At 42.4% G+C, this 24,967-nt stretch overlaps 1 long non-coding RNA gene across 2 annotated transcripts; it reads left to right on the plus strand.

Annotated features, from left to right (window-relative positions):
• Positions 1–240: 240 nt before the first annotated feature.
• On the plus strand, positions 241–24,862 carry LOC128416689 (uncharacterized). Of its 2 annotated transcripts, none has more exons than XR_008331274.1 (4): positions 241–1,149; positions 3,486–3,613; positions 20,398–20,444; positions 24,246–24,862. It is a non-coding gene; the product is annotated as an uncharacterized LOC128416689 (long non-coding RNA). The 2 variants fall into 2 exon arrangements; XR_008331273.1 differs by lacking the exon at positions 241–1,149 and adding an exon at positions 1,460–1,596.
• The last annotated feature ends 105 nt before the right edge of the window (positions 24,863–24,967 follow it).

Genomic DNA, 24,967 nt, shown 5'->3' on the forward strand with positions numbered 1-24,967 from the left:
AATCTTGCATGTCATTCCTTTTGCCTTACCCTTCCACATTTGTTCCTGATTGGTTCTCCTGGATTTGTTACTATTTTCCTGTTGCTTCTTTCAGCAACTTGTTCAGACTGTTAAGTTGAACCCGTAATATAATGCTGCAGTGTAGAGTGTTCCTGTTCAGGATTGCATCCCATCAGCCATGCCATTTTTCTGGATACTCCATTCTGTTTCCCCGGTCCAGGTAGGGCTTATTTTTCTTCCCCCCTTGTGTTTTCCCCACTTAAAGGTTTTTGTACATCTGCAAACCTTGAAGCTCCTCTGAGCCTGCCGGTTTTGGAATCATAAGGATTGGCAATTGGAGAATGATTTTGTTGTTAGTGTATATGGTCGTTTATTCTGTTTGCAATCTGGATGGTGTTCACTTCATATAAATTCTGAGTGTGTTACTTATACTTTGGAATTTGTTCTGCTTTTAATATGCTATTTTGCAGAGTGCTCACTTTGTGTTAGATGTTTATGTTCAGTTCATTTTCCCTTCCTCTGGTTTGTTTTGCAATCTGATGATCAGTGTGCATGAGTTTCATTTGCAATGTGCACAAGTTTGATGAGGTGCACATCAATCTGTTTTATTTGGGTTCTCAAATGTGCTTGAAAGGAGACAGTTTTGTTGGTGGCGGTGTCATAGTCGGAATTACTTATTTGCAGGAGTCTCTTAACAATGTACAGCAGAACATCCACTTAATTAAAAACAAAAGCAAAAGAAACACCTTCCATGATTGCGAATGGACTTTATAATCTTCAATAGATCTGGGAGAAATGAAGAACTAATAATTTACTGGACTAGCAACATACAAGGACTAGATCATACTGTAGCTGACCAGCTAAATTTTAGGATTGCCTTGTAAATTCAACTGGTAGAGTCTTACCAGAACATAGCAAGCAAGAACTGTGGGGGTGTTTTTGAGGCACCAACTGCTACTACCATGTCTGGTTCCATATTTAATTTCAGGGCTGCCCTTTTTCCAGACATCAATTAGACAATCTCTCCTGTATACCCAATAAGGATATTGAATGGGAGGGGAGCACACAATAAGCACCACCACATTAAGCAGTCACAGGTGTTAATTACAAGTCCAGGGCACAGGAGCCTGACCAAGGAGGCTATTTCAAGTAAATTTCTTCTCCTCTTGACTTTCAATCTGTGGTTTCTTTCAGATAAGTGCCCGGACTGCATTCCATTTGTTCCAAGCAAGAGCAGATGCATTCTCCCTCAGCTCTTATTTGTTCGTTTTCTTATTAAATTGTGTCTCCCCACTCCCTAGGAGTGCTCTTGTTCAAGGTGTCAGTCAACCTGGAATAGGGCCTGAGTAATGCAGTTCAGGCCCTTGGACAGGGGAGATTGATAGAAGGGGAAAGGACAGGTTTCAACTGCCACTCTAAAATTCTGTTCTCCTACCAGCTGTAGTTGAACAGCAATAGCAACCTTCAGGGGGTCATGTTTGGAATTTTGAAAAAGGTGCTCTGGGTGCACACTCACAAAATGGCTGCTATCAGGGCATAGCATAACACCAAACAGCTACCACATCTAAAGGGACAGAAAAAGGACCACAAAATGGTGTAGGCATGCTCCTCTCCATAAACGGAGGAAGAGAAGTCCCTATATCCCTATGTCACAGAGCTCTTGGCACTTCTCTGTTCTGAACACAATAAAGTGTTGGTGTCCAATCCTGGCATCCTGCTAAATGTGGGCAACTTTAAGGTGGTCTGCTCATTTTAGGAGAAGCTGACCCAGCACAAATAGGAACTAAGCAGACTCATTTGATCTGCCCAACTTCTGGTTCCGTTAGGCCAGACTTCCCCAGCATCCTGCCCTGTAGAGGTGGTAGGACTACGGCCCCCATGATCACTCAGTATTGGCCGTGCTGGCTGGGGTTGAAGAAAAAGGGCCCTCAGACCACCTTGTAACTAACTGTAAGCCTACTAAGTCCACAATAACAGCACCCAGAATCCTTCTTTGGAAAGTCTCCTGCTCCTGGACCCCCAAAACCCTCTGAAATCTCCAGAATTTTACTGGGCAGAAACATTCTACCCAGCCCTACTAGAAACCACAAGCTTATTTGTGGGTGGCTACACTTCATTTTCAAGCTGATAGGCTCTTGTGGGACGCAGGTGGCACTGTGGGTTAAACCACAGAGCCTAGGAATTGCTGATCAGAAGGTTGGCAGTTCAAATCCCCGCGACAGGGTGAGCTCCCATTGCTCGGTCCCAGCTCCTGCCAACCTAGCAGTTCAAAAGCACATCAAAGTGCAAGTAGATAAATAGGTACCACTCCGGCGGGAAGGTAAACGGCGTTTCCATGCGATGCTCTGGTTCGTCAGAAGCAGCTTAGTCATGCTGGCCACATGACCCGGAAGCTGTACGCCGGCTCCCTCGGCCAATAAAGCGAGATGAGCGCTGCAATCCCAGAGTCGGTCATGACTGGACCTAATATTCATGGGTCCCTTTACCTTTACCACTTCATTTCCAAGCTGATAGGTTCTTGACCAGCAGCATTTTTTGTTAGCAGGAGTGATAAATAACATACCTGGGAAGGAGAAAGTGGCAGTGGACTTTGATTATCTTCCCTGCATTTTAAAATATGAAGACAAAGGACTATCAGCACCACAGCGTAGCACAGGAAACTTTTGCTGTTTGTTGTAATGATTAAAATGTTTTATACCAGCGGTAACTCTAAGATGATAGAGCATTTTGTCAAGTTAAATATAAATTATAAGTAAGCATTATTTGTCTGGGGGAAAACATTGTGAGAATGCAGTTTTGCTCAACACTGTTATTAGGCTGTTCCAAATTGCTTGTGTTAGCAGTTAGGCATTTAAGAGGGGACAAAACAGCTGTAGAGCCAAAATAAGCCTCTGCTTTTCTTAATTAACCTTTTCTTAATTAAGAAAAAAAAGTGGAAGGGACTGCACAGATAATCAAGCATTTGAGACAGCCTTGTAATGAGTTGGCCTATAGATCCACCTAGCTGAGCCTTCCCAACCTTGTGCTCTCCAGATGTTATTAAAATCCCATCATCCCTGGCCATTGGCCACACTGGCTGGGGGTGGTGAGCGTTGGGAGTCCATTCATACGTGGAGGGCACAAAGGTTTTTTAATATCTAGGTGATATCTGGTTCCAAGGGAGCTTTTAGCTTTTCTAATCCTAAAATAAGCCCTACTGAGTTAAACGAAAGGCCTTTTGAGTCCAGCATCCTGTTGGCCAATTAGATGCATGTGGGAAGCCCATGTAACAAAACAAAATGAAAACAGGAGTTAATTTATCAGTATGTCAGTGACGACAAGCCTACTGTGTGAAAACATATCAGAAATGTTAACGCTGAGCCCCAAGGTTCAAAAGCTAGTCTAGCATTGTAGTATACATGTGTGAATCAATAGCAGAGTGGGCATTTGCTTGAGCATTGCAAGGCTCATACCTAGGAGAAACTTGCTTCCTTGTTGCTTTTCAGTTTATGCACGGAGGCCTCAGCCTGTAGCATTGTTGGCCAGCTGATCAAACCAGAAGATCCTTGATATGTCTCCCAGTGAAAAAGAAAAGTAGAGGTTGGCATCTCTTACGCAACACAGAAGCAGAAGGGTGAGTGTTATATGAAAAGTGCTATGAAAAAAGACCTTTCAGCCACATTTTAAATTTTAACAGGATTTATATAAGTGGCAACAGCTTACTTTTTAGCCTTAAGGGCTTGGGTAACAACAGATAAAAGCTTCTGAAATGTTTATTGTCTCTCTCCTTCTTCTTTTTTTAACCTTATCTATACAGAATTAATGACTCTTTCCTTTGGAATCTTACCTTGAGTGCCTAACAGATATCTCTTAGGGCTTTGGGAAATGTGTTGATAGGGGCTTCATACGCAAGGACTTTAAAGTACAATATAAATCCCAGACTGCCCCCCCTTCCCTCCCACGAATATTGCTTTTAACCTGAACCCATCAGCTACTACTGCAGTGTAGAGGCTTGTTTGGAAACCACTATAACTGTACCTATTGTGAGGCAAACAGGGCAAAACTGAACCATCTCCCCACTCATACACTAGCCTGTGTCTCTGAAGTAGCCAATATGTTGTTGGACTACAACACCCATCAGCCCCAGCCCCATCATCAAGGATGATTAGGGACAATGGGTGTTGTAGTCCAACAGCATATGGTTGGCACAACATTGGCTACCCCTTCTCCAGGGGAATTGATTCTATGATTCTGTCTGCTCCATATGCATTTCAGTGGCAAGAGAAGGAGAGTTTGGAATCTGCCAGTCTTTAAGGCAAGGTGGAAATGTATGGAACAAGCAGCAGTGGCCCATAGTGTAAAACGAGGCTTGCTGGATAACAAGTGTCACCCAGACTGTGTGGACGTGGGGGCCTCTCTGCCCACATGGAACAGGATTTTAGATGGCAAGCAATGGCATGTAGAAAGAGAGTTCAGATTATGAGAAGTTTGGAGCTGCAGGGTGGAGAGCAGGAATGGTGGTAATTAGGAGCTATGGTGGAACTGAAAAAGGGGTTTTGGCAGACAAGTTGTACATGGGACAGTACATTGGGGCCATATGGTTAGGGCTATTTTATAACCTAGTCTTACTACCTCCTTTATAAAAGCTTGTGATCCCTGTTCATAAACAAATTAGGCTGCGGCCTCTGAACATCTACTGAGTGGGAAGTTTTTCCTTCCAACAGAGTTGAATTTGCATCCATTTTAGATTCTTCCCCCTTCCGTTTAACATTTTCTGCAGCTGTGTATTTTATCTTCCGTTGGCATAAATAGCTCCACACAGAGATCCTAAGATGGCAGCAGCTGCCATCTTCTAGGTCTCCCTTTGACAGTTTTGAGCCACCCCTGCTGGTCTTTGTGACAAAATCCTCAACCCCCAAAGCTATGAATTTTACAGTAGCTCCTGTAACAGGATACAGATAATGAAATATGAGCACGGAGGAAGGTTGAAGTGTGATGATGGATTGATCCCTCTGAATCATGTCATCTCCGCCAGCTGTTTTGTAACTAAGTGAAGTGACAAGATCATTAATGCGGACATTTGCCTCTAAAAATCCCATCACTATCTTCATTAGCACTGGGTCACTACTGGCTCTCTGCTTTGATTGCCGGTGCTTATTTCAGTTGGGTGGTGAATTTCAAGCAGCTGAGAAATGCTGCAGTGTGTTTGGCGACTGCAGTTGTTAGCAACTTGAGTACAGGAGGAGTCAGGCAACACGCTACAATCTCAGCGGAATAGATCAGCCAAAGGCCACAGCTAACAGGTAGATTTTGCTGCATGCAATTAACATAATCTGAGCACCGCTTCATGCTTTTTCTTCAGCCGTTCTCCAAAACATGAGAAGCTGAAGTGAGGGCTAACACAGTTTTTTCTCTGGTATAGATTGAAATGTGGAGATCTGGGTTTTTTTATTTTAAAAAATCCGAAAAGCCCCCATATTCCAGGAAACTAATGAAAAGTTCAGGTTTCCTGGGGCCAGGGGTGGGAAGGGGGTGAGATTCTGGTTCCTTTCCCCCAACATTAGTGTCTGAGAGGGAGAGAGGCTTGTAATCCCCACTCTTGCCCATGCAGTCAACAGTGATCAATAAGAGATGAGTATTGGAGGAGGGACGCGGGTGGCGCTGTGGTTTTACACAGGACTTGCCGATCGCATGGCCGGCGGTTCGAATCCCCGCGGCGGGGTGCGCTCCCGTTGCTCGGTCCCAGCGCCTGACAACCTAGCAGTTCGAAAGCACCCCCGGGTGCAAGTAGATAAATAGGGACCGCTTACTAGCGGGAAGGTAAACGGCGTTTCCGTGTGCTGCGCTGGCTCGCCAGATGCAGCTTGTCACGCTGGCCACGTGACCCGGAAGTGTCTGCAGACAGAGCTGGCTCCCCGGCCTATAGAGTGAGATGAGCGCACAACCCTAGAGTCTGTCAAGACTGGCCCATACGGGCAGGGGTACCTTTACCTTTACTGTTGGGGGAGGATGGGACGCGGGTGGTGCTGTGGGTTAAACCACAGAGCCTAGGGCTTGCAGATCAGAAGGTCGGTGGTTTGAAACCCCGCGACGGGGTGAGCTTCCGTTGCTCGGTCCCTGCTCCTGCCAACCTAGCAGTTCAAAAGCACGTCAAAGTGCAAGTAGATAAATAGGTACCACTCCGGCGGGAAGGTAAACGGTGTTTCCGTGTGCTGCTCTGGTTCACCAGAAGTGGCTTAGTCATGCTGGCCACATGACCTGGAAGCTGTACGCCGGCTCCCTCGGCCAATAAAACGAGATGAGCGCCACAACCCCAGAGTCGGTCACGACTGGACCTAATGGTCAGGGGTCCTTTTTATTGGGGGAAGAAAGTCCTTGGAGCTTTTGAAGTGTCTCTGTATTTTAAGCTTTTTCAGAACTGAACATGGGAAGTTGCCTTGCACTGCACCAGGCCGTTGGTCCATCCAGCTTGGTATGATCTATACTGACGGGCAGTGGCATTCCAAGACCTCACACAGGGCTGTGTCCCAGCCCTACCCGGAGGTACCTGGGATTTAACCTGGGAGCTTCTGCATGCAAAGCAGACACTCTGCCACTGAGCTACATCTCGCCCTTCCTGCCATGCTTGGTGAGCCCAACAGGGAAGCTGTGTTAAGTGTGCTCTCATTGCCATATCTGGTGCCACCTTCTGTGCCCAGCTGCAAGCACTGCCATATATTGCTGCCTTCTGTGCACTGTAGATATGATACAGTCTTCGTGAGGGAACTATTAGTGAGAATACTGTATTCTTTATTATGAGGAAGATTGGAATACTTAAATCACCGCAGGTCATCCTTTCGTTTGGAGAAATGGCTGCAGTTCCAGTGAGTTATGTGTTCCGTTGTTGTAATTTTCTTTAACCAATTGTAATATCTCAAGCTCTGTTCAAATAACTGTTCGCAATGTAAAATTACATTTTGCTTATGTGTGCATGTTTTATTTCCCCACCCCCACCACACACAGGAGTATCTACAAGGTTGCTGCCATGCAAATAGTAGGGGGACATACACAAAGTTTTAACTACAGTTTTTCTTGGAGAAAGCTTAGCCTCCCCCCTTTCAAGCTAGTTGAGCAGCATTGAAACATAGCAAGTTGTGCTTAAATGAAATAGCTGCCACCCCACATCTGAGCAGAGTGAATGCAAGACTATTTTCAACTGGAGACATTCAAGCTCTGGGTTCCATCAAAGCTCAGAAGCTGCTTCTCATGATGTGAAGGGATGAGGCATAGTTGTTGTTTTTTAACATGCAGTTTCTTTGCACCAAATTAATAAAGGTCAAATGCAAGGATGGGCAGTTCACTGTTTCTGGTCTATGCTGGTTTCTCATGTCTGTATGTGGTGGTGCTGGTTCTTGTATACTTTATTGCTTTCATCAGATGAAGAAATTAATAGCTAGCATATGGAAAAAATGGGGGGGGGGAATACAAAACACAAATGGTCATGTGCCCTAGGTGTAAAGTTAACCCGTTTCATTCTTAAAAATAAACCCATTGCTTGGTTTTCTATAGTACTAGGGATTCAGGTAATAGATGTACTTCATACATCTTCATACTGAAGAGTGATCAGTCCCTCTTTCTGCATTGCAAAATAAATTGCAAAAGGAAGCACTGTTTGGAAACGGCATCAAGCGAATTTAGAAAGGGGAAGAAATAAACCAGAAATGGTTTCTGTGCAGAGCGTGCAATCAGCCAGAGAAATTAACTCCTGCATGGGGTCATAAAGTCAAAGACCACAGCTGGTTCAAAAATGGCTGAATAATTGGCCCGTAATAACACTTATGATTGTGTGCCTTAGCGTAATATAATCAAGACTCATGCTTGAGGGGTTTAGCTGATTGGTGTCAGAGTGAATGATCCTGCTTTTTGCATCCCATTTCTAGGGTTGTTCCAATGCCTCTAGAACCTTGGCAGTTTTCTAGTTGTACCTATGGAAGATTCTTGGACATGATTGTTGGAAAAAACCTATGAAAGTGTAGATTTATGACAAAAAGGTTTTTAACTGCTTATAAAATTAAATGCAACAAAATGTGTGTAGCAGGGTAGGTTTTATATTATTAAAATGGGACTTTAGTTATTTATTTATTTGGATGTATATTCCACTAAATAAAAAGACCTTCAGGGAGGCTTTCAATAAACAATAGTTTTTTTATTAAAAAAAAATCCATAAAATGTTAACACTGATTTAAAACCCAGTTAAAACTTTAAAGTGATACATAAGCAGTAAAATGAGCCTGAATGTTTGTTAACCTCTCCTCCAAAAACTTCTGAAGTCGAAGCATCTTGATGAGTTTTCTGTAGGTGTATATGGAATGAGTCTGGCAGGCCCACCAAGGCAAGGATTTCCAGAGGGAGGGCATCGCCCATTGAGAAAAGCCCAGCCCCTCTCTTTAATCCTTCCTGAGAAGACTCCTGTGTCGGGATAAGGTCAAGCTTCCCCATTTGCATTGTCTAATAGAACTCAATGGGAGAACAAAATCAACCCGTATCTGCTTAAGCACCTTGGGTTACATTTCCCTTCAACACATTAGAAAAGCCTTTTCCAGTCCAGGTCCCCAGATATTGTTGGACCATAACTCCCATCCTCCTGACCACTGGCCATCCTCACCACTGGCTGAAGGGAGATGTAGGCCAACAACATATGGGGACACAAGTTTGCAGAAGGTTGGGCTATTAAGAACAAGCATCAGAGAAATTGAATCACCATGATAAAACCAAAGATCTGTCTAGCCTGCCTTTTCCAGACAAGCCTCCCTAGGAAGGGAGTGCCGGGCACAGCCACTAATGAAAAAAAGTGCTAGAATGTGACAGGGCCCAAGAACAGGTACAGTGGTACCTCGGGTTACAGACGCTTCAGGTTACTACTCCACTAACCCAGAAATAGTACCTTGGGTTAATTACTTTGCTTCAGGATGAGAACAGAAATCATGCAGCAGCAGCGGGAGGCCCCATTAGCTAAAGTGGTACCTCAGGTTAAGATACCTCAGGTTAAGAACATTTTCAGGTAAAGAATGGACCTCCAGAACGAATTAAGTTCTTAACCCGAGGTACCACTGTACTTATCTATATGGAATTCTGGCTGTGATGAGAAATCAGTGCTTCAAATGGAATATGCATACAATAGGTAGGTTGTGGTTGTGAGACAATTGTGTAGGGAGCCTTAACTGTGTTTATTATGATATTGTTATTTATTGTGTGTAAGCCGCTTTGAGATTCATTTGAATGAAAAGTGGCATAGAAATATAATAAATCAAATCAGCCTGGAGGAAAGTGATGAGCTAGTGGAGGCAGGGCTTGGCAGCACTCTCTGTTGGAATGTGTGCTTACACGTGAGTAGAATTAATGCCCAAATAGGGCTAAGATGCCTGGATAACACTTTACAGAGCTGATTTGTGTTTTTGCAACTTTTTAGAAGTCTAAGCTTTCTGTGATTTACTGCTCTTGGTGGATGTGTGTTGTATGTTTTTGTTTTTAGTGTGTGTGTTTATTTGTTGCCTTATTCAGGCAATAAGATTGTGGGGCTTGTAGCAAATTCTGAAAGTTACAGGGTGAACTTTTCTTTGACCATCAGTATTCTGCAACACAGACATCAGATAACTTGACTTTAAAATTTGAAGGCTCTTTGGTGGTCCAAAGAGCAATGCCGATGGATGTCATGCAGTGTGGCTGGAGCCACTGACAGAATAGAATGATATTGATGCAGTAACCCACTGCATGCTAAAATGTTATCTGAACCTGTGAAAAGTTTGAAAATAGCTCAAAGGTTTTTTTTATCAGTGTTCTTTTTTCTTTCTTCTTTTTAAAGTTTCACAAATACCATGCATAGGCTGCACACATTCAAATACAAAGAAAGGTTTCTTAGATTTCTGAAGACACTCTTCTACTAGTAGCAATGCCCGTTCAGCCTGCACTCTCCAGAAAATAGTCCCCCCAAAAAAGTATCCCAATAGAACCACACTATCCCTCCATCCCCTTTTACGCACTTTTCTGTATCCCAACTCAGGACATGATGTTCCCTGATTAGCTCTCCATGCTTCTTCCCTTAGTGATGTCCTCTTTATCACTACCCTTGAAGCCAGTGGGATCCTAATACTGGTTGAGTAGCTACAAGCAATAGCAGGATTAGCTCACTGGAGTAGGAATTAGGGCTGTGCAGCAAAGGGGGGCTAAGAACATTCTACTTTTAGAGGTTAGGTGTTAGAACCAAGATGTAGTTTGATGGCAGGGTGTCAGGGTTTAGTGCACAATGGTCAGTCATGACAGCAGCCCCAGTGACCACATGCCACCCTCACTTGCACACGATTCCCCTGCCTGTTATCCTTTTACCCCTGTCTATACACTTGTTCACAGAAGTATTCAAGCTGTCTCTACAATCTAAAGTGTACCTGTTGATTTGCACAGCTCTACTATTGTGTAGTAGAGGTTCACATATTGTACGCTTGTTGAATGTAACGTGATTGCCCCTCCTGATAGTCACTTCCACTGCACTGCATTAAGGTAGGGCTGCCATGCATCTGGAATTTCCCGGACATAGCCAGGATTCGTCTGTTGAAAATGGAGTCCAGGTGTAATTTTTGAAAACTGGCAAAAATGTCTGGTAAAAACTTCAAGTTTTGTGGGGAAGATTTTGCAAAAAAGGCTCAGCAACTTTGCCCCCCCAAAAACCCCCACAACTTTTGTGTCCAGATTTTCACTTTTTGAAATATGGCAACCCTAATTAAACCAGTGAAGGAAAGTGCTCTAAATGACTCCTCTATAGGGTATCCTATGGGTCTTTTGACTTACTCAATTTTCTAGCTTACCTCAACTTGCAGAATACATCTTAGAAGGGTTTCCCTGGCAAATGGTAGAGACAGATATGTCTCTCTTATTGGACACTGGTATTTTTTCAGGCATAATTAGATTAGAATGCATAACACAAATCTGATGGGGCTCGCTTGTGAACTCACTGGTTTAAGCATTCATTCTCTCTTTTACTCCTTGTATATATAACAGCTAAGTTCATTTTCAGCCGCAAGCTTTTGTTTATGGGAATTTGCCCTCCTAAGTGTTGCACGGTGTTAACTTTACTTCTAGTATAAACAAATTAACAAAACTGATGCTGTACATTAGAATCTGGTGTTGTAATTCTCTTAAGTGTTAGGCATTTATTGATTTGGTTGCACATTATGCTTCGTGTTTGACCCGTTGGAAGTTGAGGAGCATGCACTTGGAGGGTTTGCCTCGAAGGGTTAATTTCATTTTGTTCCTATTCCCAGCAGCTGTCAAAGGTGTTGAAACATTGGGTATTTATCTTCTTGATAAATGCTGCCCATTTGGATTTGATCAGAGCACTTTCAATTTATTCCTGCCAGGGTGAAGTTAGACATCAAGATCTAGAGCGATAGGGAAAAGGAATTCCATTATGACAAGAAAGGTCTACCAAACCTTGTCTGGAAGCAAACAGAGGGATGGTACAGCAAATTCAACTTGGCTGTTGCTGAATGTAGATTATAAAGCAGTTCAATAGTTGAGAAACCAATAAAGAAACACAAACGTTATCTTACTTCATTTAATGTGCCGTAGGTTGTTCCTCAGCGATAGGTTATCAAAGTAATTATTTTCTTGGGCTTACATAAGTTGCATGTGATTGTGTCAATTCACGTATTGAAAGGTTTACTCTATGAAAGTAATTTGGGGAAGATTTTAGAATATGTTTCCCGGTTTGAAACTGTTATTAGCACATTCTTTGATTTTAGTTACAATTAAAGATTCTAAGAAATATGATGCCATAATTATTCTGTTATGTATTATAATCACAATTCCCACTAAAAGCTTTGGGGATAATAGCAACTTTTAAGATCAACAATTTCTGAAGAGCCAAGGTTATTAAGTTTTCATTCTCGAGTTTGGTTTAATTGTGATTATCCTCCTAGTGAGCCTTCATGCTGATATGATTCCATAAAACTTGCATGGAAGTTATTCAGTGTTGCCTGTTTATATATGACATTGCCAGGTTGTTATCCCTCACTTTCCTGTGCAATTTTCTGATACCCTTCTTATCTTCCCCCTTTTTTTGCAGTTAGAAAAGTGACACCATAATTGGGCTAGAAAGTGTGGGATAGCAGCCAAATTTTGTGTGAATAAACAGCCTTCCTGATAGCACGCATTACCTGTTATCTTGTAAGCAAGGACTGGGCCTTGCAATGTTTTGTTTGTTTGCAAGTTTTGTTGTGTTGAAAGGGGACTGTGGGAAGGAATTCAATAGAGAGAAAGTGTGAAATGTGCATAGTAAGGGTGACCCAAGTTTGCCTGAGTTTCCAGATAAGTAATAAATATATTTATTAAGCAGTGACCGGGAAGGTTGGGGAACATTTTTGAGCCTGAGGGCTGGATCAATAAATGGCCCACACACTAGTGACCATAAGTGGCAGATAGGCAAGTCCACTCCATTAGTCACCAGACTTCATCATGACGTCAGACGACAGCTTCAAAGAAGCTCATTGTCAGCACCAATCAGCTGACAAAAGCTAACAGTGTACTTGGCTTTGTCCATTTGCAGGAACGGTTTGGATTCAAACTGTGCCTGCAAATGGGCATTTCTCCTCTGCAGTCTAGCAGAGCTCTCTGTAAAAGAAAAATGTCAGTTTGCAGGCACGGCTTGAATCCAAATAGCACCTGCCCATGGACTAATTCAGTGTCAGTGCCAATCAGCTAATACCTGGTTTAGAGTTAGCTTTGCAGGTCAAACCTGTTGAGTATAGCTCCAAGGCCAGAAGAGAGAAGTCCAGCCTCACCAACATATGGAAACGTGAGTAGGGGCACAGTGGCAATTCTTTAAACCCTGTAGCACAGGATGTTCATATGGGGGAAAGTCTTCCTTGAAATGATCAGGGCTTAGATCATGTAGAACCTCAAAGATTAGGAATACAAAAGCAAAAAAAGCACATTGAACTGAGGCACAAACCCAACTGTGTTAGCCTATGTAGGTGTTTCAGAATAAGTACAATATCTTTGCTCCTTAGCTCTCACTCGTTTAATCTATGGGCAGCAACATTCTGTGCTAGCTAAAGTGGGCAGCTCATTCTGCTGTATGTGCCCATGTGTATGAAATGAGGCATGATTAACCTAGTTTAATGTTTCAAGAATGATCCTAGGGCTTGCCTGCTTTTTACATACAATATGCGGCAGCAATTGTGTGTGCACATATGGCAGAACAACAACGGCTCCCAGCTCCTTACTATTGGTGCACTTGCCTTGGGCTGGATTGCAACCGCATTTGCAGCATGCATACATCACATTGCTTGGAATGGCCCCTGGATGTCTAGCCAGTCTGATCCGACATGTGTTTGGGCTGATCGTTGGTATTTGCTGAGAGCCCACTGCAGTGCTTTGAAGACCCGACAGCTGATTGTCATGGTTTCAAGGCACCGTGCACACAAGATGGTTTAATTTCCAAGCCTTGTGGGCAGAAATGCGTCACCTGACATCAGGTGATTTACAGGTGGGCCACTTGGCCAGAATGGGGGAACTAAGAATCTGGCCTGCTGAACAGATGCTGTTGCTCACCCCTGGTGGAGATAGTACTGAGCTTGATGGACCTAGTATAAGGCAGTTTCCTGTGCTTGTCACCCCAGTAAGGAGCTCTGTCTACATTACATTTCACCTTTTGAGTTAGTCCTGCCTTCCAAGAAAATGTCACCTGTAATTGATTCCTGCATTGACTAGGGTCAGATAAAGGAGGGAAAAGTTTGGATTTGGTTTACAGACGTGAGGCTTCTACTCACATAAAACCATCCATAGTCATATAAAGCTGGGAAGTGGCAGCACAGAGGCTGCAGATTTGGCGTTTAGAGTCACAAGGATTCTGAGCTTCTGTCTTTAACAAGCATCCCGTTACCAATATTGATAATGACGGGGCTAATGCATCCTGCCTGCCGCACCTGTTAAAGCAAGTGAGCATACCTGACATAGTCCTTGGCTACTGGCTTTTAGTGTGTCTCTGCAAGATAACTTTTTTTAATGTGGTAAACATTGTCTGTCTTTGCAGTGTGTAGGACTCCTCCATCACACATAAGTACTTAAGATTAAAGCCTTAATATTTAATAAGCTCTCTATTGTTATATGGAGAGTGTGCCAATGTGAAATTGGGCAGGCAGCTCTGTGGATTAATGGAAATGGGCAGCAGGGTTTAAAAGCCCCCAGTGATAATCTGTAAATATGCTTAGGCACTGTCTCTCTGCAGCACCGCTGGGGAATCCTTCTCTTTCCCTATTTCATGAATATAAATAATCTTTGCAATTCCTGAGCATCATTACCTGCTTGCCATGTGGGGTTTTGGGAACATTATTAGTTTGTATGAGGGCATCTGCTCAACCTGAGCATGGATGTAATTCCTTCACCTCCTAAAATCCTGATGCTTATTAAGTGGTATCATGGAAACAATTGTCAGCGAGTTTTAAAAAGGAGAAGGGGTGAGAATGAGTAAAGCAATCTCTGGCTCTTTAAAATAAGCAGAGCCACTCACTATGTGGTGACATGAATAAGCAGACAGGCAATCTGATATGAAAGCTGAGATAAATCTAGAGAGATTTGAGGGATATTCAGGATGCATATCAGTTTTAAGCCTTATGCATTGAGTGGTCCTCCCTGTTTATAGCCAGCTTCCACTTTCTAGGTTAGACATCCCTGTACTGCCTGGCTTCAGGTAGGGGTGCCTGTGATACCGCCAAAGAGTAAATGATGCATTCCAGAATAAATGAACCCAAAATTGCCAATATAGTTCTCAGAACAATTAAATGCAAATTCTCTGCTATGCTTCCACAAGATTACTATGCATATATTTATGCGGAGTGCTGGCACTTTCAATTTACGTTTCAATTTTGCATTTAATGCACTGTAAAGCATTGAGCGAAACAGTAGTATCAGAGGAAGAGCCGGCTAAATTAGAAAGAGAAAGCCTTGTGCACCCTCAGCAATAACAATAGAAGTGTCATCTATTATTTCCGTTTATATGCAGCAATATCTCTTCCCGTAAACAAGGCACTGGAGCATTCAATTAATCAATAGAGCAGAATGACTGAATATCCTTAGAGTCTGTTTTCTTTGTTAGGTCTCTGCATGGCAAGTGGTGCGAGGACTGACCAACCCACAGTGGCGGAGGTGGCAGTCCCTGCACCGGCTTCTGCTGTGAATTTGTGAGGAAGTAGTACAGTCTTTGCCCTGCCTCATGTGGCCTCCCACTCTTTGCCTTGTGCTTCCCAGTTGGGCTGCACATCACCATTTCTCTCTTTAAACAGGTATGATGTGGGTGGTGCTGTTGTGTAAACCATTGCGCCTTGGGCTTGCCAATCAGAAGGTCGGCAGTTCAAATCCCTGCAACAGGGTGAGCTCCCATTGTTCAGTCCCAGCTCCTGCCAACCTAGCAGTTTGAAAGCACGTCCAAGTGCAAGTAGATAAATAGGTACCGCTCCAGCGGGAAGGTAAATGGCATTTCCGTGTGCTGCTCTGATTTCGCCAGAAGCGTCTTAGTCATGTTGGCCACATGACCCGGAAAAAAACTGTCTGCGGACAAACGTCGGCTACCTCAGCCAGTAAAGCGAGATGAGTGCCACAACCCCAAAGTCGCTCGCAACTGGACTTAACTGTCAGGGGTCCTTTACCTTTTAGTACAGTCTTTGCCCTGCCTCGTGGGGCCTCCCACTCTTTGCCTTGTGCTTCCCAGTTGCGCTGTACATCACTATTTCTCTCTTTAAACAGGTATGATGTGTTCTCCAAATTTGTGTGGATCATTTGTTTTTCCAGTATTACATTTCCCCTCTCTTGTGTTCATCCATGTCCTATTCTTGCTAGCAGAGTTTGTTTTATTTGGTATGTTTGTTTGTTTGTTTTTTAAAAATGCTAGGCCTCTGTCCATCTTAGACTGGGGGAGGAAAACTTTTCCTATGAAGGGCAATTGACTTATGGGGAATGTTAATTGTGGGGTCTGCAGCCAGTGGTGGGTGCAGTTTACAACATTGCAGGATTGTGTGACTTTTAATTTATATGTCCTACCTTATGCCATCTCCACCTCTCTCTCTCTCTCTCTCTCTCTCTCTCTCTCTCTCTCTCTCTCTCTCTCACACACACACACACACACACCAATGAAACAGAAGTGAATTCCAGTGGGGCTGGGTGGAGTGCAAGCATAGCTCCCAAAGTGTCTGCAGAGCCAAATGAACTGCATCCAGCCCTCTGGCCACAGGTTTCTTCACCCCAGGTTTAGAGTCTAGACACTTTGCTAACTTTTCTGTTAGCACCGGTGGCAAAGCAGATCCCATCACAAGGTTCTTCTCCCTGTGATCATTGTGAACGTCTGCCTGTTAATATCTGGCCTGCTTATATGCCATTTAGTACTTTTAAAACTCCATTTAGGAGGCCCACAATGTCACTTGTGATTGAAACACATATAACAACTAACATCTCAGCTTGTAGAAGCCTAAGCCAAGGGAAAGCTTGGACCATCTGGATTCCCTGTAAAGGCAGCTGCATCAGATGATTCAGTGGGCAAGGCAATTTTATTCCTCTCCCTGCTGTATCTGCAATTAAAAGATAAGTAGGCAATGTTACCCGGAAGAGGCTTGGTTGCCTCCTTCTCCTCATGTCACTGATGTCACAGCACACTGTGATTGACCAAATATGCTGAGAATTTTTACCTGGGTTGGGAGGGGGAGAGAATAGACTGGTGTGGGTGGTCATTTGCTACCCTTTGCTATGGCATTAAAAAGTTTGCAGCCGTGTTCTATGGAGGTGTGCCTTCCCTGTTCTGAAAATACCAATTGACTCATTTGCTTGCAGCAGTGTGTTATAGTTGATCCAAGCATCCTTTCCACAAGCTTAAACATGTAGCAGGAAGATATCATGTAGTTCATGTCCCCTACCCCACTCCTCTGCAGTGTTAGCCTTTAGGACCTGAGTGGGATGCTTAAAAGACTAAGAAAATACTGAAAATACTTGGGGACTATGTCTGAGGAGTTAGTGAAGCAAGTTGTTAATCAGAAGAGCATTTGGATGTTATGTAAATTACCAGAAGGTGGCCCTAAAGCTTTATGTTAAGAGTTCAAAAGAATTTTCATAGTGTAATTTATGTTCCTTCAACTCCTCATTCAGCAGAGTGAACTGAATACAAATTACTTCTTAGGTTTTATGAGATGTTTCAAGCAAAGCTTACCAAAGTTAACTAAACTACCTCCTAACAGGCATGGTAAACAACTGAACCAAAATACAGACATGTGTCACAGCGAACATCCAAAAAAAGTAGGCCAAGTTGTGTGAGTAAAGTAATGCCATAATTTCTCAGGGCACCATTTGAAGAAAATGCGATGAAATTAAAGAACTGCAAGAAAACTCAAGGAGTTGAAATAGGAGTGTGGCATTCAGTTATGGGAATATCTGTAAAATAAATACATATATTTTTGACTCCAGCAGCAATCACCACCATACCTTATGCATCCTCATCACATTTGAATCGGTTGGGTTCTTTGTTTAATATGCCACCTGAATTTCTTTTTATGGACATGAGAATGTCCATAAAAAATAAAATAAGAAAGCAAGAAAATGCAACCAGGTAAAATTAGTAAGACTAATTTGCATGTAGTTGATTTAAATGGGGCTAAAGCATGACTGCCTTTGCTTGGCATTAGACTGCCACATTTTGCTAATTGTGAAGTGTACATTCTAGGATATTAATCTGATAGTGTTACTTTTTCAATAAAACCATATTTCAGTTTGCTAAAGTGCTAGTTCTAATACTCTCATTGAAACAGCAACAGATACTGAAATTTCAGGTCAGAGGACTCTCAGCATTGTTAAGTTTCCCAGTGAAAGGATAAGCTTTGATCAGCCTATGATATGCATATACATTTAGTAGTTTGCATGATATATGGAAGCACCTTGGCATATTTTTCCATGTAGATTACCAACAATCAATTCATTAAAGAAAAGAAAGAGCTTTGAGGCAGTTATTGAATTTGTGATAAGGGGAGGGAAAAGCAGCAGAGCAGGTTCTCATAAACTTCCACCTTTTAAACTTAGGAACTGTAAATTTATCGGATATATTTCTGAAGTGCTTTTTCAATGAGGGCCTAAACTAATAGACTTTAGATTTAATCATTACACTTCAGGGAAATAATAAATAGATACCGAAACAGCTGTAGCTTTTAACATGTTCCTTTTATGTTCTACTTTGTACAAAAACTTCATTATTAATGTTAGTAATGGTATGGCTGCATTGTACATACTAACAATTCTAGACAAAATGTAGCTTTGAAAGATAATGATCAAAGAAGGATTTTCCCTGGGTTAAGTGTATGAAATGTAGTTAATACTTCCTTTAACACGATTCTACAGAATTGTACAAAAAATACTTGCAGACTAAAACTCTGCTGAGTAGTTTAATAGTATTTTAGCAACATGGGAATTGCTTTAGTTTTTTTTTACCTTATCTGCCTGCCTCGTCTGCTTTCTTCCTACCTCTCCTTTGACTTTCTAATTTAAAAGAAACGCAAAATAAATACAGTACCACTGCAATGCCTCCCATGAAGTAACAATGACCTAGTTGAAAGCCACCCATTGATACTACACCCTAAGCAGATATCTGTTGGATGCCAAGGTAATCCCTATTCATTAGATGGTTACAAATTTACTTTTATTATTGGTAGGCAAATGCAGATCTTTACTGAAAACTTATATAGCTGAAAGGTTAAAGGACTGACATTCATATTCCTGCTGATACTCAGAATCAGACCCATTATGCCAATATTTCATGACAATTGTACATGAATACTTCTGGTCATGACCTACATAAGAAGTCTATTTTATTTAAAATTGTGTGATGGAATCACGGAAGTCACATGAAGGAACTCTCTTTTAGCTGAAAATTGTAAAATGGGAAGCAGCCATTATGACCATGTGATTTCTGGAAGTTATCTGTTTAGGTTTTCACTTGCCACTTATTCTTCAGTACTTGTGTTGGTCAGTATACTTTGGGATTGTGTTAAGGCTGCGTGTCAGGCATGCATTGTGGCTACGGTAGTTTCATTGGTGATGGTGGTAACCCAGGAATGAATTCAATGGGAAGTGAAACTGCTGGTGTGAACTGAAGTGAGGGGAAGAGAAGGGCCATGACTCCATATGGTGTGCATGCAGAGGGTCCCTTGTGCAATTCTTGGCATCTTCAGGTAGGGCCGGGAATGTCCTCCCTCTGAAACCTGGAAAGGGGGTGGGGGCTACTACCTGCAGACAGTACTGAGTTAGCTGGACCAGTTGACTCAGTATAAAACAGCTGCCTTTGTTCCTATGACACAGTGGAGATACCACTGGTTTTTTTTTACTTACCACTAGTGATGTAAGACTGTTTGGAAATGGAAACTCTTGTCTGCATGCCACAGCAGTTACCCTGCCAACAGTACTCAATCTAGTAATGTATGCTTGCAACTTTTCCCATGGTGATGAATGTATTATTCCCTGGGCGCTGCAAATACCTTTGTACCCCAAGGGAAGGCAGAAGCAAGGGAGCCCAGGCCAGGGACTGCAGGTTGCATCAACTCCCAGCTGACATAGGAGGATTCTGTCTGTCTTGGTTTTATAGAATGTATTTGTTTTAGGGTTTAATTTTAAACTGCCTTAGGTGCCTTGACAAAGAGGAAGCAACTAAAACAAACAAATAATGATGATAGTGAATCATTATTACCTAACATTTTACTTGATGGTTTTGTGTTTGGATGGGAAACCAAATCAGGACCTTCTTTCAAACACCAGCATGTTTAAGTATATTATAACTTTGTGAAATACTCATTGGGAATCATATTAAAATCATTATTATCTTAGTTGAAACCATGCATCTACACTATGGCAAATGTACCATACTAATGCCAGCACTAGGTGTGGGCAGGTGAACTATAAAACAGTTGTATACATGGGGTGTTAACAAATCCTTAATAGAGTCATGTCATTGTATTTTCCTTTCTGCAATAGTAGGCCAGATTGCATATATATGCACACAGATATAGAGAGTTGTAGTAATAAAATTGAACCACAGGTTTTCTATATCATGAAGTACTGTCCTTGTACATACCATTTTTCTTTCTAGCCCCCATTCCCCACTTCCTCCATGCATGCAAAAAATTGGAATTAAAACTTGTGAATAGAGAAATGTGCCATATATTTTTTTCCACGTAAATAAAACTTGAAAGTGATTTTAGGTATGACAGCATATATTATAATTTTATACATAGGTATTAGAGAATACAAAACACATTCCACTGTAAACTTTAAAGAATATTTAATAAGTTTTTAAAAAATAATGTATAGCTTTCCCCCCTTCCTATGAGGTGCATGAAAATATACCATTCCTTTTTGTTGCAGCAAGACTATCCAAGAAACCCAAGGAAAGCTACAATGATCAGGAACAGGTAACACTGAAAAGAATTTATATTCAAAATGGAACCTGAAATGAAATAAAGCTACATACGAGTTGAAAATGTTTTGCAAAATGGAGGGCAACATTTACAAAAGTGTTGGGTGTAGGCTCCAATGAGGTCAAATCTCTCACATCATCAATAGGACACATGGGCCTCTTTGCACATTACATTTTCAGGTATCCACCTGAGATATTTTAAGTGCACATCTAAAAATGCAAAAACAGGGGTTGCTGTAATTTTCTGGGCTAAACTGGCTGAGACCGGGAGTCACATGCATCTTTTGCCTGACTCCCCCACCCCCCTTTCTTAAAAAAACAAAAGAGCCTCAAGAGACTATGAGTTTGAATGGAAGAATAGCTGGGAGGAGGGGGTCTTCCTCAAGCAGCTTTTTTCTGCTTGGTCTTGGCTCTTCAAGGTGCTTTTCTTTCCATAATAGTAAATCCATAGTTTCGCCTGTGAGACAAAGAGCAGCTGAGGAACGGCAATTTTGAGAGAAACAAAATGACTGGGGAGGAAAGGGTTAACAGATCCCTTCCACCCTCTACCCCACTGTTTCTCTGCTATTCTTTCTTTTTAAGGTAGGGGAAAATGCATGTGCCATTGTTTGATGTCTAGCCTAGACGTTTTGCCAGTGTACACTCAAGTTTCAAACTCAGCTCTGCCCCACTTGTTTTGCAAAATGGCCTTCAAGTGTCTAAGGCTGCTCCTCTGCCCTGTTACTTGGGAGTAAGCCTCCCCCCTTCATTTTGGTGCCATAGTTAGAGCACAACCTTGTGAACCAAGGGTGACAGCAGTACTTTTTTCACCTGCAGAATCCTGTCCTGTTATATACAGAAAGCTTTAACCGCAACAGGCCTCTGCCCGAGAACCTCTGAGACAACATTGCACTATCTTCCTAATAAGCCTCTTCCTATTTATAAGGTGCATATCCATCCATAGCATGTATGGCAAATTCACTTTTGTCGCTGTGGCCAAACAGCAGTACAATTAAAAGAAAAGATGAAATAAGTGTCATAGATCTATTTATAGATCAGTAATCGATCATTAATTCTGTGTGGTAGGGTACTCCTTCTCCCCCCGCCCCCCGGACAGTTAACAAAACTGGGCAGCTATCAATAGTTATTTTTACAGTATATTTAAAGCACACACTGCATCAGGTATATTCATAGTAGACACAAGACAACACAGTCCCAACAAATGATAGACGGAAATGTAAACCCACATCCTAATTTGCATTGACTTTGATAGGATTACAATAAGGCCTTGGGCCATAAACAAGAAATGAAGCACCAAGGACCCAAACCCATATATTTAGGGGCAGGCTCAACACCTGAACCCTAAATGGCTTTGGTCATGTTGTACATTTAAAAGCCCTGTGCTTATCATGACATAGAAAAACTGCGGCACTGGCTTCTTTCATGCTGCTCTGAATGCGTGCCTGGCTAACAAACTAGTTGTGTGGGGCATGTGCACAGGGAAAGTTGTTAAAAAATCTTTTGTGGGTGTTGCTTATTGTGGATTCAGGAGCAAGGGAGTGGCTTAGTCAGAAGTGACCTCCTTTTCCTCCTCTCAAAAAAATGGAGGACTAGAGTGGCTGGCTAATAGAACACAGCAGGTGAGAGATTATGGCAAGAGTTGGTTGCAGGATGTGTAAGCTGTAGCTTAGCTGCAGATTCCTCCCTTTGGTGGCTGGTGTTGGATGAAATCCTTTCCCCTCGAACTGCAGTGTCTGCATTGTTTCTGGCATTACATGCAGCCGCTGTTTGCCTTAGCACCAAGGTTGGCAGTGTTGTGTCCAGAAAGCTGCTTCTAAAGAGATGATTTCACAACTGGGCTCAACCTTCAACTGGTCAGTTTTAGTTCCTTTGGTTTTAAAGTGAAATACGCTGTGTGGGTTTGCATGCTCTGGAACATATCTCATCAGCAGCTTGGAAACAAGTCCATTGGTTGCACACAATAGGACAAGGATGTGTGCATTTGTAACTCTGACTTCTCTATTCATTTCATAAGGCCTAGCAGAGGACCCCTTTAAGCCTTATACCGAAGGGCATCAGAATCCACTCTGGACAAGATAATGAGTTTTGCTGACAGATCGCTGCTGCTTAAATGTAGCACGGCCCTATGGATATTGCTGTTTGCATGGTTTGTTGCTGGTAGAGAAATGGCAATCCCTGAATCTCTGTGATAGATGGCAAGGATTCACTGGAAAGAGCAGCAGGGCTGCTCATCTAAATTTCCACACGGCACACTGGTGCTGCAGCATCCATTCAGCAGAACTGCAGTTTCCAGAGAGAGCACCAAAAATGCAACTTTTTTTTCTTCCCCCCAATAGTAGTTCCCTCCTCTTTGGAGGCAATACTACGAAAGGATTAATTTAAGACCTCTTGTGGGAACATCCTGTCCCATTCACCTCTACAGCACAACTTCTGTGCTTTTATCCGCTGAGCCACCAGGACTGCTGTGTTAATTTTTAATGATGGGGACCTCCATAAATAGATTTCATCTGTCTTTAATCTTTTTGGAACCAATGTTTTATTAATGTATTCCATCACTCCATTATTCTGCAAATCCACAAGCTATCAATAGGCATGCTTGTGAATACAACAGCGGTAATGAACCATGACAACAACTAACAGCATGGGAACTCCCAAGTTGCAATCTGTTCATATGTAAGAAAAAGGTGGGGAAAGGAAGCAGATGCCAGAGAGAGAGATGCTATTGCTTGAGGACATCATTATTAAAAGCTTGCACAAGTTACACTAAGGATGAGGGGTAGTGAGAACGATTCGGATGCATGGTGGGAAATTTACTTCCTAGTTTTCATTGCACACTTTGTTTGTTTCCCATAGTTGCCTGCTTCTCAACTTGCCTCTGGCTCTTTGCTCATATGGCAGGATATACTTTCATCTTTGATGCAAAAGATTATAGACCATGGGCCCTTAAACCCACACCTGCAATTCCTGTATAATTGTGCTATAGCCTAACTGTGATGTCAGCAATAGCTGAAGGCTCTAGACTCTCTCAATATTGCCGTTACGTTTCCAGATCTTCACAAAATGTCATAGTTCTTGGGTGGGTGCCGAGACTACATGCTTCCCCCCTCCCAAATCTTTTGTGGTGTCCACGACTCATAGTAGAAGGCAACCTTTCTATGTTCCTGAGTCAGACCATTGACCCGTCTAGTGCACTACTGTCTATTGATTGGTGGCAGCTCTCCAGAATTCAGATGGGTTTCTGCGAGTCCTACCTGTGATACATAAACTCCTGACTGTTAACACCCAATGGCATATTTAGCTTTTTATATTTTATTAACTCTACTGAGTGACTCTTTGCAGCCAAAGAGTTGCTCAAAAGAAAATATTTAAAGCTATGATATCACTTGAGTTTAACTCATCTGATGAGATTTTCCAGATTTATAAATAGTAGGAATTAATCTGCATATTCCTATATACTCCAATCCAGGACTGCATATTAACAGGCAGAATGGCAAGCACAAAGGAGCAGCTGAATCTGAAGGTGGGGAGAATGGGAAGGGCAGGTTAACTCCCCATAGCTGTTCAAGGGGGAGAAAATCAGGAAGGGTAACTGTATGTGTAATGGCTCCCTAGCTTGTAAAAATAGGGTTTACATGCTGGCTTTGTTGTGTGACTAGAGCAGACATAGTATGAACTAAGATTTACTAGCACAGTGTTTCTCTTGATGCTTGCTTACATACTAAAATGCTTGAGTCACATGTTAATATGTTCTTTATAATGGCAAGCTGAACTGATCACTATCTTTTTTTGCTCACAGATTACACACTGCAGTTTGCCAGCATAGAGAGGACCTGACATGCCACACTAGCACCTAGGTCCGCATGTTTGCTGGTAAGAAGGTAAGAGAATATTGTTATGAGTTTGGGAGGGTGGGGGAAGTAGGCTCTATGCGAGATCCTTCAACCCCCTGGATCTAGGCTAGCTTTCTGTGTTGAGGTGCTCGCCTAGGTGGTGGACCGTTAAGAGGTGTGCAAGATGACAAATAGATGGAGCCCCTCTCTCAGCTTGCTGTTAGTTAGAAGGACAAAGCCAGAGTTTAGAGTTAAAAGTGGGAGTGATATGACCTAGAAGTGAAGCAGCAAGCTGCAGAGAGAGGGAGAGCAATGTTTCAATCCAAAGCTGTGGCTATGGGAGAAACATAGACCCTGTTTGGCTGTTAATGCTGTGAGCCCCTCCATCATAGGCTCAGGCTACATGTATGTGTTAATAAACCATATATCATAAAGACACCACAGTCTCTGTTGTGCCAGTGCCTGGAATCTTGCAATGCTCAGAGATTGGGGGTGGCGTGCAGCAAAATTCTGGCTCTATAGCCTATACTATAGCAGACAAAAGGTTATAGGGATGTACAAGAAGCTTGCAAAAGAAACAGGGAAATGCCTATGTAAAGTTTCACTTGTTTCTTGGCAATTCAAAGCCATTACTAGGGCTACCTATTGTTAGCAGGAAAATTATGCAAACGTCCTTACTCTTCCTAGA

This window comes from Podarcis raffonei, chromosome 1 (genome assembly GCF_027172205.1).
Source record: "Podarcis raffonei isolate rPodRaf1 chromosome 1, rPodRaf1.pri, whole genome shotgun sequence".
Classification (NCBI taxonomy): Eukaryota; Metazoa; Chordata; class Lepidosauria; order Squamata; family Lacertidae; genus Podarcis; species Podarcis raffonei.